Source organism: Hyla sarda, chromosome 6 (assembly GCF_029499605.1).
Source record: "Hyla sarda isolate aHylSar1 chromosome 6, aHylSar1.hap1, whole genome shotgun sequence".
NCBI classification, from domain to species: domain Eukaryota; kingdom Metazoa; phylum Chordata; class Amphibia; order Anura; family Hylidae; genus Hyla; species Hyla sarda.
Genome location: NC_079194.1, coordinates 167,141,942 through 167,157,580, shown reverse-complemented (window position 1 = coordinate 167,157,580; position 15,639 = coordinate 167,141,942). Strand labels below are relative to the sequence as shown.

General features: G+C 44.2%; 1 protein-coding gene across 3 annotated transcripts in view; it reads right to left on the bottom strand.

Moving 5' to 3' along the window:
* NUDT19 (nudix hydrolase 19) overlaps positions 1-15,639 on the bottom strand; it is a 48,320-nt gene that overhangs the window by 18,600 nt on the left and 14,081 nt on the right. Inside the window, exon 1 of one of the 3 annotated variants that reach the window (XM_056525732.1) lies at positions 4,921-5,010. The exons of 1 other annotated variant lie outside the window; for it this stretch is intronic. The gene's annotated coding sequence lies outside the window, so the exon portion shown is untranslated. Of the gene's footprint in view, positions 1-4,920; positions 5,011-15,639 lie in introns of those variants that run through there. One more of the 3 variants, XM_056525733.1, reaches the window with a different exon arrangement.

Here is a 15,639-nt window from a genome sequence, read left to right as displayed (position 1 = left end):
AAGACATACATATAATGTGTAAAAACTACATGGAAAAAATAAATACATCCCACATACTGGACATTGCATTCCCGGCTTGCAACCAGGTACACCACAAATGATATGTTGCGATTGATGTACTGTTTCATTCTATATGTATTTCCTCGAGACATAGATGTAAACTCTTTCGATACATACATAAAATTGCAACACATACATTTCGTGTGACCACATTTGAACGTACCTATAGTACTAAACCATGTACGTGAGTCAGGGGTTTTAGATGAAAAAAGACTGGGGGAAACAAGTTGTCCTATAGTGGGTGCTCTGTGAAGGACACATCTATAGCCACCAGTGAGAGCGGACTGGTAGCTCGGATCAGCCATAATAATAGGCATATATTTATGAACAAAGATAACTGGTGAACTCTTAGGGTTAAAATGTTTTTTGTCTATTTTAATTTTCTTTTTTTCTTCAAGCAGATTGAACCTATTTTTTGATCTGGCTGAAGTTTTAGCTCGCTCAATTTGCCAGTTCTGATTTCCCCTATGTTTCAACCTGTCGCCAATTGCGTTAACTTCTCTTTCAAAATCCGCATCGTCTGAACAGTTCCGTCTCGCTCGATCCATCTCACCCACTGGTAAATTTTTTGTAATGTGGGGGGGGGGGGTGGCACGAGGACGTGTGCAATATTGAGTTCACTGTGATTGATTTGCGAAATGAACGGGTAATGATAGTATTTGTTTCCGTGCATCCATGTAGGTTTAAATCCAGAAAAGACACCATATCATTTTGACCATCTAAAAAAACTTGTGGACCTCGGAGTTGAAGCGGGACATTTTTCTATAAAGGAGGCTGATTTTATTTTTGTTCAGCACCCCGTTATTCCCATATTCTCATTTGCGAAGGTCCACAAGGACATTTTCCCTCCTCCCATGCGTCCCATAGTAGCTGGCATCTCCTCGCTCTATGAACACTTATGTGCATGGGTGGATTCTAAGTTACAACCCCTTATACAGGAGATGCCAGGCTACATAAAAGATACAGGGCACCTTTTATCTATGTTGAATCACGTGACAAAATTGGAACTGGGTTACCGCCGATGTCACATCGCTATATTCAGTCATACCTCATGATAAAGCTGCGATTGCTCTTACATGGTTTTTGCATACATACTCTGCTTACTCCGGTGGCCTGCAGAAATTTATCATGGAGGTGGTGGAATTTTTGCTCACACACAATTTTTTCTATGTTAGATGGCGATTTCTTCCAGCAGACCAACGGAGGGTCTATGGGGGCTAAGTTCTACCCCTCTCTCGCCAACATATACATGTGTTGGTGGGAGAGGGGGACACTCTTCTCAACCCATAATCCTTTTGCATCTCATATTTGTTGGTATGGCCGCTACATTGATGACCTCCTATTTATTTGGGGGTCCGATGTGGCGGCCACACAGGCTTTCTCCAACTACTTAAACACCAACGATGCCGGTCTAAAATTTACAATGGTATCGAAAATTATATGGTGTCTTTTTGGGATTTAACCCTACATGGATGCACGGAAACAAATACTATCATTACCCGTTCATTTCGCAAATCAAGCGCAGTGAACTCAATATTGCACGCACCCTCGTGCCATCCCCCCCACGTTACAAAAAAATTACCAGTGGGTGAGATGGTTCGAGCGAGACGGAACTGTTCAGACGATGCGGATTTTGAAAGAGAAGTTAACGCAATTGGCGACAGGTTGAAACATAGGGGATATCAGAACTGGCAAATTGAGCGAGCTAAAACTTTAGCCAGTTTAAAAAATAGGTTCAATCTTCTTGAAGAAAAAAAGAAAATTAAAATAGACAAAAATCATATTAACCCTAAGAGTTCACCAGTTACCTTTGTCACACAGTATAGCATGGACTATAGCTCGGTTACTAAAATTATTATTCATAAATATATGCCTATTATTATGGCTGATCCGAGCTACAAGTCCGCTCTCACTGGTGGCTATAGATGTGTCCCCCGCAGAGCACCCACTATAGGACAACTTGTTTCCCCCAGTCTTTTTTCATTTAAAACCCCTGACTCACGTACATGGCTTAGTACTATAGGTACGTTCAAGTGTGGTCACACGAAGTGTATGTGTTGCAATATTATGTATGTATCGAAAGAGCTTCTATGTCTATGTCTCGAGGAAATACATATAGAATTAAACAGTACATCAATTGCAACACATCATTTGTGGTGTACCGGGTTACATGCCGGGAATGCAATGTCCAGTATGTGGGATGTACCACCTGCCCACTTAAAACCAGAATTAGGAAACACCTTTCGGATGTTCGACTCTTTAATTCCCGGCATGTATCCATGATCAGCAAACATTATGCTGAAAACCATGATGGTAGTCATACCAGTTTGATGTTACAGGGTATAAAAAGAGCAGCCGTTCCCAAAAGAGAAGGTGACCACAGACAAAAACTGCTTGATAGAGATAATGCAACTAGATTCCAGACACCCTAACGCGTTCACAGTGTCTCCCACGCTATTTATCTAAGTATTGGTGAGATGTATACGCTTAGGAAGTCATACAGACATTCATTTATAAACAGCATGGATTTTTAGACTATTTTTTCCATGTAGTTTTTACACATTATATGTATGTTTTTGATAATATGCTTTTGATACTTTGTTTTTACGTTTCAACAGTCTGTAATTGGAGTTGCCAGTCTAGGGAAGGTAACCTTTTCAGGACAAATTACACCACACCTGACGGAGATTAGTCCTTCCTCCTCCCCTATAAAGGTACTCCAATACGATTACTTTGTAAGTATGATTAAGATCACCTAGGTGATCGAAACGCGTCACTACCGTTTTGTACCTGTGTGTTTGCTGTGCCCAATAAATCTGTTGCATATGAGCTGCCGCGCTGGACACTTTCTTTCTTATGGCATATCAATTACAGTAGCAGCAAGGTGTATAAGAATGAAAAAACAATCTCATCCACAGACTGCATAAACTACCAAGACTACCAAGGAGCAGTAAAAGGTCCCTTTATATGCCACTGTAAGCTTTGACAGCAACAATCTAAAGGGTTAATAGCTGGATGCGGCTCCCCAGCTACTGAAAACAGCTTGGGGTCATTGGGTATGGAGTGGGCTCAAGACAGGCATCCCCATTATACAGTATCCAAAAAGCAAAAGTGCAAAAAAAAATATTTGCAAAAATTCCAGCTCCCAAAAATCGATAAAATCCAAAATGTATTAAATCATATTAAAATGATACCCAAATTAGTGAAGAGTAAAAACAAGCAGAAACAGCTAGCCAAATCAGCTAGGACACGAGCAGAGACCCCCTTACCTGTCTCTGCCGCGTCCGATCTGGGTTTGATTGCTCCAAGCCTGAGCTACAGGCTTGAGCAATCGAGCCCCAATCTTGCTGATATGTGTAAAGCTATGGCTTTGCAGGGATCAGCATAAGAGATCAGTGTGTGCAGTGTTATAGGTCACTATGGGAACTATAGCACTGCAAAAGAAAGTGACAAAAGGTCATTTAACCCCTTCCCTAATAAAAGTTTGAATCACCCCCCTTTTCCCATGAAAAAAAAACTGTGTAAATGAAGATAAAAATAAACATGTGGTATCGCCGCGTGCGTAAATGTCCAAACTATAAAAATATATCGTTAATTAAACCGCACGGTCAATGGCGTATGCGCAAAAAAATTCCAAAGTCCAACTTAGCGTATTTTTGGTCACTTTTTATATCCTAAAAAAATGAATAAAAAGCGATCAAAAAGTCCAATCAATGCAAAAATGGTACCAATAAAAACTTCAGAACACGGCGCAAAAAATGAGCCCTCATACCGGCCCGTACATGGATAAATAAAGTTATAGGGGTCAGAAGATGACAATTTTAAACGTATTAATTTTCATGCATGTAGTTATGATTTTTTCCAGAAGTATGACAAAATCAAACCTATATAAGTAGGGTATCATTTTAATCTTATGGACCTACAGAATAATGATAAGGTGGAATTTTTACCGAAAATGTACTGCGTAGAAATGGAAGCCCCCAAAAGTTACAAAATTTAATTTTTTCTTCAATTTTGTCGCACAGTGAATTTTGTTTCCGTTTCGCTGTGGATTTTTTGGTAAAATGACTAATGTCACTGCAAAGTAGAATTGGTGGCACAAGATATAAGCCATAATATGGAATTTTATGTGCAAAATTTAAAGCGTTATGATTTTTAGAAGGTGATGAGGAAAAAATGAAAATGCAAAAACGGAAAAACGCTGAGTCCTGAAGGGGTTAAAGAAAAAAAAAGTATACATTTTTAATTAGTCACATTTTTTATGAAGTTTCACTTACTTGATTGAAATTCCCAAAAAAAAAAAAACACACATGACTCCTATGTTTAAAAAAAAAAAAAAAAAAAAAAAACAACTTATATGGTTTAATGCAATTTTTCATCCAGATCAAAAAACCGGGGTAGTCTATGGTTTTGGGTACGGCTAAAAAAACGTATAAGACGCAAAGTGGACTAAACCGGATGATGTGTTTGACATACGGTTTACAATGTTAAGTTAATGTATATAGTTTTCTATATGGCTTTTAAACTTGAAACCGTATACGGGAACTGTATAGCAAAAACGTGGTGTGCATGCAGCCTAATACATTATACCAGTGTTCCCCAACCAGGGTGCCTCCAGCTGTTACACAACTACAATTCCCAGCATGCCCGGACAGCCAGAATGCACCCTGGTTGGGAAACACTGCATTATACCATACCTCCCTTTTGGGCAGCCAAAGAGGGACACTTTCAGCTCCCTTGTATGAAAGTTTAATTTTTAAATGCATTTCTATATGCCTGAAGACAGGCAGCCATTACTTGTACTGCCCAGTGACTACATCTCCCACCAGCGATTATTTTTTATACATGACCTTACATTACCTGAACACGGAATCCTTCCTGCTGCTAGTTGGTAAAGGTTAAATCCTAAACTATGTGGTTGCGCCTAGGTAGAAGGACCTTGGTGATGTCAGCACACCATGTGACACACCATGTGACTGGTTGATCACATGGTACTGGAGTCTTCTGGTTTCTTCCTTTACAATAACCCAGGAGGAGATATCCCAATACAGAGTTATGGTGGAACTACAGCTCTCAGCATGTCCAGGCTGTTATTTTGGGATATCAGAGGGCATTACATGGGAAGGTATAAGAGTAAAGAACTACAAATCCCAGCCTGTCCAGGATGTTATTATAGGATTTCAAAAAACATTAGAGGGAGGAGGTTTAAGAGAACTAAAACTTCCGGCATGCCCAGACTGTTATGGGAGATCAGAGTACATTACAGGGAGGAGGGATAAGAGAACTACAACTCCCATCATCCCCGGACTATTATAATGGGATATCGAAGGACATTACAGAAGGAGGTATAGGAGGACTACAACTCCCAGCATGTACATGCTGTTATTATAGGACATAAGAGGATTTTATAGGGGGGGGGGGGGAGACTCAGGCGAGAACAACAACTCTCAGCATGTCCAGACTGTTATGGGATATTAGAGGACACTACAGGGAGGTGGTATAAGAGGAGATAACTACAACTCCCAACATGTCCATACTGTTAGGAGATATCAGGGAACATAACAGGGAGGGAGTATAAGATAACTACAACTTCCAGCATATACAGGCTGTTATAATGGGATATCACATTCACAGGACATTACAGAGGAAGGTATAAGAGTAGAGTACTACAATTCCCACCCGGTCCAGGCTGTTACTATAGGCTATCAGGGGACATTAGAGGAAGGAGGTATATGAGAACTAAAACTCCCAGCATGCCCAGACTGTTATGGAAAATCAGAGTACATTGTAGGGAGGAGGGATAAGAGAACTACAACTCCCAGCTTCCCCAGATTATTATTATGGCCTATCAGAGGACAGGGAGGAGATATTAAAGGAAAGAACTACAACTCCCAGTATGTTCAGACTGTTATTATGGGATATCGGAGGACATTAAAGGAGGGGGTAAAAGAGAACCACAGGGATGTGGAAATCCTGTCACCTGGGACATGCAGTTCCGGGCACCGGGAAGGTGGATTTTTCAGGCCTTTGGCCCTGCTTCAAGCACCAGGGCCAGACCTAAAACCCCTAACACCAGGGCCAGTACAGCGGTGGTCAGCTTGTATGGAGCGGGCTCCTGACTCAAGCCCACTCCATACCTGGTGGTGCGCAGCTAATTTCAGTAGCTGGGGGCCACCCCTAATAGCTGGCATGCGGCGATTGCCACAACCGGCTATTAACTCTTTAGATTGCCACTGTCAAAGCTGACTGCAGCGTCTAAAGGGACATGTAAATGCTCCCTGGTGGTCTAGTGGGGTGGGGAGATCTGTAGAGGTAGCTGGAGGGCTTACTTCTTTAGGGACCATGGCTCTGTCTTTGATAGACCAGGCTTTATCAATTGACACAGAGCACACAGATCAAAGGAGTTCAATAGAACTCCTAAATGTACTAATAATGTGTTAAAAAAAAAAGTTTAACCCCTTAAGGACTAAGCGTTTTTCTGTTTTTTGCACTTTTGTTTTTTTTCCTCCATACCTTTTAAAAATCATAACCCTTTCAATTGCACCTAAAAAACCATATGAGGGCTTTTCTTTTTTTTTGCTCCACCAATTCTACTTTGTAATGACATCAGTCATTTTACCCAAAAATCTGTGGCCAAACGGAAAATTGAAGAAAAAACGCCATTTTGTAAATTTTGGGGGCTTCCGTTTCTACGCAGTTTTTTGGTAAAAATTACACTTTACCTTTATTCTGTAGGTCCATACGTATAAAATGATACCCTACTATATATATAGGTTTGATTTTGTTGTACTTGAAAAACTACTGGAAAAAATCATAACTACATGCAGGAAAATTAAAAAATGTTAAATTGTCCTCTTCTGCCCTCTATAACTTAATTTTTTCGTGTATGAGGTGGTATGAGGGCTAATTTTTTGCGCCGTGATCTGAAGTTTTTATCAGTACCATTTTTGTTTTGATCAGACTTTTTGATTGCTTTTTATTCATTTTTTTATGGTATAGAAAGTGACAAAAAATACGTTACTTTTGAGTATGGAATTTTTTTGCGCATATGCCATTGACTGTGCGGTTTAATTAATGATATATTTTAATAGTTCGGACATTTACGCACGCGGCGATACCACATGTGTTTATTTGTATTATGTTTATATATTTTTTATATGGAATTTGGGAAATTTAAACTTTGAATAAGGAAGGGGTTAATGTTTGTGTTTCAAATTTTTTTTTTTTACACTTTTAGTCCACATAGGGGACTTTCAGGGTGCGTTCACACGCTAGTAGCTAGCAGCGAGTTTCCCCATTGATTTAAATGGGTCCGTGGACAGTCCACAAATCTGACACTATTGCGGCCTGTCTGTGGACCCCCTTCAAATCAATGGTAGCGTAACTCGCAGCAGGTTTCCTGCTGCTAGTAACAGCATGTGAAAGCACTCTTAGGAGGAATCATTTGATCCCTCATACAGATCAATGTGGTTCCATAGAACCACATTGATCTGTGTACTCTGCGCTCGATTTATCATTCTGAGCGCAGGAGCCGGTGATGGGTGAGATTTTCAAACCCGTGAGATACTCGGACCACTCCTCCTCTCCGCTCTCAGAACTCAGACCGCTCCGAACTCCGAACTCAGCTCTGTAGTCTGAGGACCTACTTTACCACAGGGAGGTTGCAAGTTTGTACGGGGAAAATACAGAGTAGGGGAGAGAGGATGTACGTGCACAGCTCTTCACTGACTTCTATGTGTGAAAAACGACATACGGCACCGCACTGCACGGGCTGGGGATAAGGGGGGGGGGCATAATGCACTCCTCCCCTCGCTCCTCCCCACTCCCCCGGAGGGGAGGAACGGTCCGAGTATCTCATGGGTTTGAAAATCTCACCTAATCACCAGCACTACAGGAGAGGTAAGCCCTCACCCTCGATCGTGCACTGCGTGGGGGGGCGATCCACCCCACTGGACCACCAGGGACGGGATAAAGGCACCTTTAGACACAGCTGTCATTTTTTACTACGGCGATCTAAAGGGTTAATTGCAGGCCGCGTTATACCCCATTAACGGCACATGGACAAGTATAGACGTCCATGGTCGTTAACGGGTTAATAAAAGTTTGAAAAACACACATTAACCTCTTCCATATAAAAAAAGTTAAAATTACCCCTTTTTCCTATATAAAAAAAAACCATGTAAACATAATATAAATAAACATATTTGGTATCGCGTGTGTGTAATTGTTCTGAAAATTATAAATCCCGTACGGTAAATGACAATAATGAAAAAAAGATAGAAAAACCCAGAATTGCATTTTAAAATTAAAAAGCGATTAAAGGTCAGATTGATACCAAAATGGTACCGATACAAACAACAGATTAGGACACAAAAAATGAGCCAAGGTTTCTCAACTGGCACAGGACCTAACACTAAACCTGCCTGTGCATGATAAGCAAAACCAGGGGGAAGTGGGCAATTACAGCAGCATTAGGTCCGACTCACAGCCTCCTCCCAGGTTACCTCCAGTGTGGCTGGGCACACATACAATGGGAGGAGGGAGGCAGACTATGAGCCCCACCCAAGTTGGCGGACATGTTGCCGGCCTCACAGGTGTACCTTAATGCTGCCTAGAATAGTGATCAAGGCGCATTAAATGTGGAGTTTATACACCTCCAAGTATAAGATTTAAACAACTACAAAGGTCTCAAATGGCTGGAGGTGCTTAACCCCAAATGCAGTTGTGCATATATACTGGGGGAGCAGATACTGCGCTTGTGGTCCATTGCTAAGGGCGATACCCAGCATAAAATGCTTACAATGGAGGATGCCTGCAGCGGACTACAAGTGCCACAATGCCATCATACAGCCTGGTGTACGAAAAAATAAAAAAGTTACATGGGTCAGAAAATGGCAATGAAAAAAAATTCTAAAGTTTAGATTTTTTTTTTTTAATTAGTAAAATGTGTTGGAAAATATACAAATTTGGTATTTGTAATCAGGGCGACCTAAAGTATTAAAATAACATGTTAGTTTGACCGCAAGCTAAATGACGTAAAAAGAAAACCACCAAATTTGCTAAATTATCTTTTTTTTTAATTTCAATTTCACCTCACAAATATTTGTTTTTAGTTCCTGAGCATATGTTATTAAATAATAAAAGGTGTCATTACAAAGTACAATCGGTCCCACAAAAAACAAGCCTTCATATGGGTGTATAGATGGAAAAATAAAAAACTTATTGTTACGTCGAGCGCTCCGGGTCCCTGGCTCGCAGCGTTCTCCTCTCTGCAGCGCCCCGGTCAGACCCGCTGACCGGAAGCGCTGCACTGACATTCGCGATGGGGATGCGATTCGCATAGCAGGACGCGCCCGCTCGCGAATCGCATCCCAAGCCACTTACCCGTCCCGGTCCCCGGCTGTCATGTTCTGGCGCGCGTGGCTCTGCTCTCTAGGGCGCGCGCGCGCCAGCTCTCTAATCAGTCTAATTGGCTTCCACCTGCTCCCTGTGTATATTACCTCACTTCCCCTGCACTTCCTTGCCGAATCTTGTTGCCTTGTGCCAGAGAAAGTGTTTAGTGTTGTCCAAAGCCTGTGTTCCAGATCTCCTGCTATCCTCATTGACTACGAACCTTGCCGCTGCCCCGACCTTCTGCTACGTCTGACCTTGCCTCTGCCTAGTCCTTCTGTCCCACGCCTTCTCAGCAGTCAGCGAGGTTGAGCCGTTGCCGGTGGATACGACCTGGTTGCTACCGCCGCAGCAAAACCATCCCGCTTTGCGGCGGGCTCTGGTGAAAACCAGTAGCAACCCTAGAACCGGTCCACCGACACGGTCCATGCCAATCCCTCGCTGACACAGAGGATCCACATCCAGCTAGCCAAATCATAACAGTAGATCCGGCCATGGATCCCGCTGAGGTGCCGCTGCCAAGTCTCGCTGACCTACCCACGGTGGTAGCCCAGCAATCGCAGCAAATTGCCCAACAAGGACAGCAGCTGTCGCAGTTGACCGCCACGTTACAGCAACTTCTGCCACTGCTACAGCAGCAACCATCTCCTCCGCCAGCTCCTGCACCTCCTCCGCAGCGAGTGGTCGCTCCTAGCCTCCGTTTGTCCCTCCCAGACACATTTGATGGGGACTCTAGACTCTGCCGTGGCTTCCTGTCTCAATGTTCCCTACATATGGAGATGTTGTCGGACCAATTTCCTACAGAACGGTCTAAGGTGGCGTTCGTAGTAAGTCTTCTGTCTGGAAAGGCCTTGTCTTGGGCTACACCGCTCTGGGACCGCAATGATCCTGCCACAGTCCAGTCCTTCTTCGCTGAAGTCCGTAGTGTCTTCGAGGAACCAGCCCGAGCTTCTTCTGCCGAGACTGCCCTGCTGAACATGGTCCAGGGTAATTCTTCAGTAGGCGAGTACGCCATCCAATTTCGTACTCTCGCCTCCGAATTATCTTGGAATAACGAGGCTCTCTGCGCGACCTTTAAAAAAGGCCTATCCAGTAACATCAAGGATGTGCTGGCCGCACGAGAGATTCCTGCCAACCTGCAAGAACTTATCCATTTGGCCACCCGCATTGACATGCATTTTTCTGAAAGATACCAGGAGCTCCGCCAGGAAAAAGACCTTGATCTCTGGGCACCTCTCTCACAGTATCCTTTGCAATCTACCCCTGTGCCTCCCGCCGAGGAGGCTATGCAAGTGGATCGGTCTCGCCTGACCCATGAAGAGAGGACTCGCCGTAGGGATAAAAATTTATGTCTGTACTGCGCTAGTACCCAACATTTCTTGGTGGATTGCCCTATTCGCCCTCCACGTCTGGGAAACGCACACACCCAGCTCACGTGGGTGTGGCGTCTCTTGGTACGAAGTCTGCTTCTCCATGTCTCACTGTGCCCGTGCGGATTTCTCCTTCTGCCAACTCCTCCTTCTCAGCCGCGGCCTTCTTGGACTCTGGTTCTTCTGGAAATTTTATTCTGGCCTCTTTGGTGAATAGGTTCTGCATCCCGGTGACCCGTCTCGTCAAGCCGCTCTACATTTCTTCGGTCAACGGAGTTAAGTTGGACTGCACTGTGCGTTACCGCACAGAGCCCTTGCCTATGAGCATTGGACTGCATCACGAGAAAATAGAATTTTTCGTCCTGCCCAACTGCACCTCTGAAGTCCTCCTCGGTCTTCCATGGCTCCAGCATCATTCTCCCACCCTTGACTGGACCACCGGGGAGATCAAGAATTGGGGTCCTGCTTGCCGCAAGAAATGCCTCACGTCTGCTCCCAGTCCCGTCTGTCGGGCCCCAGTGTCTCCTCCTGTGCCTGGTCTCCCCAAGGCCTATCAGGACTGTGCCGTGCCTCCTCATAGCCCCTGTCCTGGTGACACTCTGCCCTATGACATGCTTCACCCTCTGCCCCCCCCCCCCTCCTCATTTCCATTCCCTCTGAACTACCTGCCGCTGATGTAGCTACCCAGGACTTTTTGTTCCGGAAGGAAACTCAAGAGGCCCCCCTATGTTCTCCTTTCATTTGAAGGGACAAGGAGACAAAAAGAGGGGGAGACCCAAGGGGGGGGTACTGTTACGCTCCTCCCCGGAGCGCTCGCAGCGTTCTCCTCTCTGCAGCGCCCCGGTCAGACCCGCTGACCGGGAGCGCTGCACTGACATTCGCGATGGGGATGCGAATCGCATAGCGGGACGCGCCCGCTCGCGAATAGCATCCCAAGCCACTTACCCGTCCCGGTTCCCGGCTGTCATGTTCTGGCGCGTGCGGCTCCGCTCTCTAGGGCACGCGCGCGCCAGCTCTCTAAGATTTAAAGGGCCAGTGCACCAGTGATTGGTGCCTGGCCCAATCAGTCTAATTAGCTTCCACCTGCTCCCTGTGTATATTACCTCACTTCCCCTGCACTTCCTTGCCGGATCTTGTTGCCTTGTGCCAGAGAAAGCGTTTAGTGTTGTCCAAACCTGTGTTCCAGATCTCCTGCTATCCTCATTGACTACGAACCTTGCCGCCTGCCCCGACCTTCTGCTACGTCTGACCTTGCCTCTGCCTAGTCCTTCTGTCCCACGCCTTCTCAGCAGTCAGCGAGGTTGAGCCGTTGCCGGTGGATACGACCTGGTTGCTACCGCCGCAGCAAGACCATCCCGCTTTGCGGCGGGCTCTGGGGAAAACCAGTAGCAACCCTAGAACCGGTCCACCGACACGGTCCACGCCAATCCCTCGCTGACACAGAGGATCCACATCCAGCTAGCCGAATCATAACACTTATGGTTGTTATAGGGCCAGGAGGAAAAACGAGAGTGCAAAAATGAAAATTGGCCCGGTCCTTACAGCACATATTGCATCTATAACAAGGGGGCATCCTCTACATTTAGAGGAAAGAAGGTTTCTACACCAGCACAGGCGGGGTTCTACTGGAGGGGATGGTCACTGTGAACTCGGTAAACGTTCAAAAGGGGTCTGGATGCATTTTTGGAGAGTAATAACATTGATGGTTATGTAGACTAGATTTATAGGGACAGAACGTTGATCCAGGGATTTATTCTGATGCCATATTTGGAGTCGGGAAGGAATTATTACCTCTAGTATGAGGGTTTTTTGCTCTCCTCTGGAGACTGATTAGGGATATAGGTTGAACTTGATGGACTCAGGTCTTTTTTCAACCTTATGAACTATGTAACTAAATAACTATGTGTTTTTAGGTCTGCCTATTAAATATTAATAAAGACCTTATTTACATACTATTTTGGTTGAAATTATTTTGTGTTCCAGGACAAGTGGATTGTCATGAAATAGATTGTGCTCCCATTTGGACAAGATGTTTTTGTTGTTGTTGTTTTTTTAATTTCCACACCCCTGGAACAACAATGCCCAGCATGTCCAGGCTGTTATTATGGGATATCAAAAGACAATACAATCAAGGGGGAGGTAAAAGAGGAGATAACTACAACTCTCAGCATATCCAGGGTCCATCTCTCACAGTTTCTAACCAGTAGAGAGGAACCTTGGTGATGTCAGCACATCATGTGATACACCACGGGACTGGTTGACTTAGGTGTGTTGGCACTTGCAGTCTAAAGATAAACAAAGAAGTACAGGTGTCTGTGCCTCATGGATCTATTGTTGTGGGAAAGTAAGTAGTTATTGAGAGTTGTAATCCAACCACTGGTGGGAATGTACAGGCATGTGCTACACACTGCTGGCTCTTGTAGTTCCGCAATATATGGAGATGCATGGGGCCTAGCATCTGAAGCTATGAGAGGTGTGCTGCTATATGGGTGCATTGTGAGGGGCCCTGCTACCATAAAGGGACAATGTAAAGGGGACCTGCTACTATATTGGGACAATGCAAGGGGGTCTGCTACCATATGGGGCAGTCTGAGGGGGCCTGCTGCTATATGGGGGCAATGTTAGGTGGCCTACTATATGAGGGCATTGGGAGGGGGCCTGTTATCATATGGGGAAGTGTAAGGAGGCCTGTTACTGTATGGGGGCATTGTCAGGGGGGCCTATTACTATGTAGGGGCACAAAATGGGCACTGTTATTAGTCATGGCTGGAGAAGGCTTCATCATTGACCTGGACAGAGAGAAGAATAAGAAAAAGTGCATAACACTGACCAGTAAAGGTGTCACCTGTGAGTCCCTGGATGTAACTGTAATTATTTATATGGCCTGCAGAGCCTGTGTGCAGCTGGTATCTATTTCTATACGGTCACTGTATGGGGGGAGTCTTGGTCTCTGTATAGTAGATTTTATTAAAGAGTATCTGTCACCAAATAAACTTTTGTAAACTAACTCAGGCTATGTTCCCTAACTACTCCTAACACCCCTCCCACCCTTTCAGCTTTAAAAAGCTGTGTATCTTACTGTTCTTCTTGCTCACATAGTGCAATCACCCAGCAAGAGAAAGATGGCGTTTCCCAGCTGGCATGACATCACTGAAGCTTGCTGGGGGACCAGTTCTGCCCTCACATCGTTTCAGCACTGTGATGAATAGAAGACCTCAAGCTCTGTGTAGCAGCTTTCAGTCTGTGTATCTTTCAGTGAGGCTCTTTGCAGATTTCAGTCTGTGCAGCTTTTAGTCTGTGCAGCTTTCATTGAAGCTCTTTGCAGCTTTCAGTGAGGCTCTTTGAAGCTGTCAATGAAGCTCAGGCAGAGAAACACTTCCTGAGTTTGGTCTCCTGCCATTACAAGCAGGAGACCAAAATCTAAGATTTTGACCAGACGGAATGTGTTATGGTCAAGAAGAGAGACCCCCGGTGGCCAGAAGTATTCAGCAGAAAACATAAAAAATTTTTTTTTTATTTTTATGGAAGCCTATTACAAAATGTATCTATTTGACAGAAGGAATCATAGTTAGTATGGTCAAAAAAAGACATATGTCCATCAAGTTCAACCAAGGAAATGAAGGGAAGGGGTATGGTGGAATGTGATTATATTTATGCATAAGCATTAATGTTATTTTGTTCTAGGAATGTATCTAACCCTGTTTTAAAGCTTTCAACTGTTTCTGCTGTGACCAGTTCCTGAGGTAGACTGTTCCATAAATTCACAGTTGTTATGTTAATCAAATATTAAAAATCATGTTTAATGACAGTGCCCATTTAAGTAACAATATAGTGGTATAAGTGTGGTAGTATTATTAAGATGGGAAGTGCAAAAAAAAGGTCTGATCATGAAGGGGGAAGGGGGTGGCAGGCGAGCCAAGGGGGAAGTAAATGAGGTTTTATCTAAAGTGGCAAAAGTCCTTGGACCAGCCCTGCTCGGTTTTGTTCACACTACTGAATTTCCAGCTGGAAATTCCGAGTGCAGCCAACACGCAGGCCATTGTGTCTGTCCATAAGCTCTATTACATTTCGGTAAATGGGAATGGCTTCTATAGCACTGCCCTGGTGTTGTGCTTTTGTGTGCAGGTGCCAGGGCATCTTGCACATATTATTCTTTTCTCTTGCAGCATGGCTCCTTTAACCGCTATGGGAACAGCCACCTGTTGCAGAAACAGGCCCAGAAGCTGTCCCAGGGCATCCTCATCATCAGGTAAAAGGACAAGCAGCCAGATCCCCTTCGAATACCCCCCTGACAGGAACATAATTATGCTCCACCCACTGATTACATCACATGACTTTTATGTCCAGTGGCTGCTTATTCAGTTCTTTCCATAATACACAGCCCGGATTCACACAGTGAAAAAATTAGCAATGTATTTTATTTTACACACTCTTACACATTTACAATGTTTTGTCCCTGAGGTGCTGTTACCATTATAGACGAAAATTAGTGCATAAAGTATGTTGACTATTTTATGTGAACCCAGCCCCGTTCTTCCCGTAGGTAGGGGGATCTACATCTGTCAGGTACTTATGGCATGTCTGTGAATATGACTTAAATTACAGTACAATAGCAACACATTAGCAATACTGTGAGCAGTGTCAGCTTCCCACCATAGTAGAGGATGGCACATTTCTTGCTTATCTATGGGAGAGCAACTGATGTCAACCCCATAACCATTAGAAAAATGGAGCTGCAGCAGCCCCTGTCTCATCCCATGCATGCTTAACTCCTTAAGGACCCTTAAGGAATTCTACTTTGCAGTGACATTAGTCATTT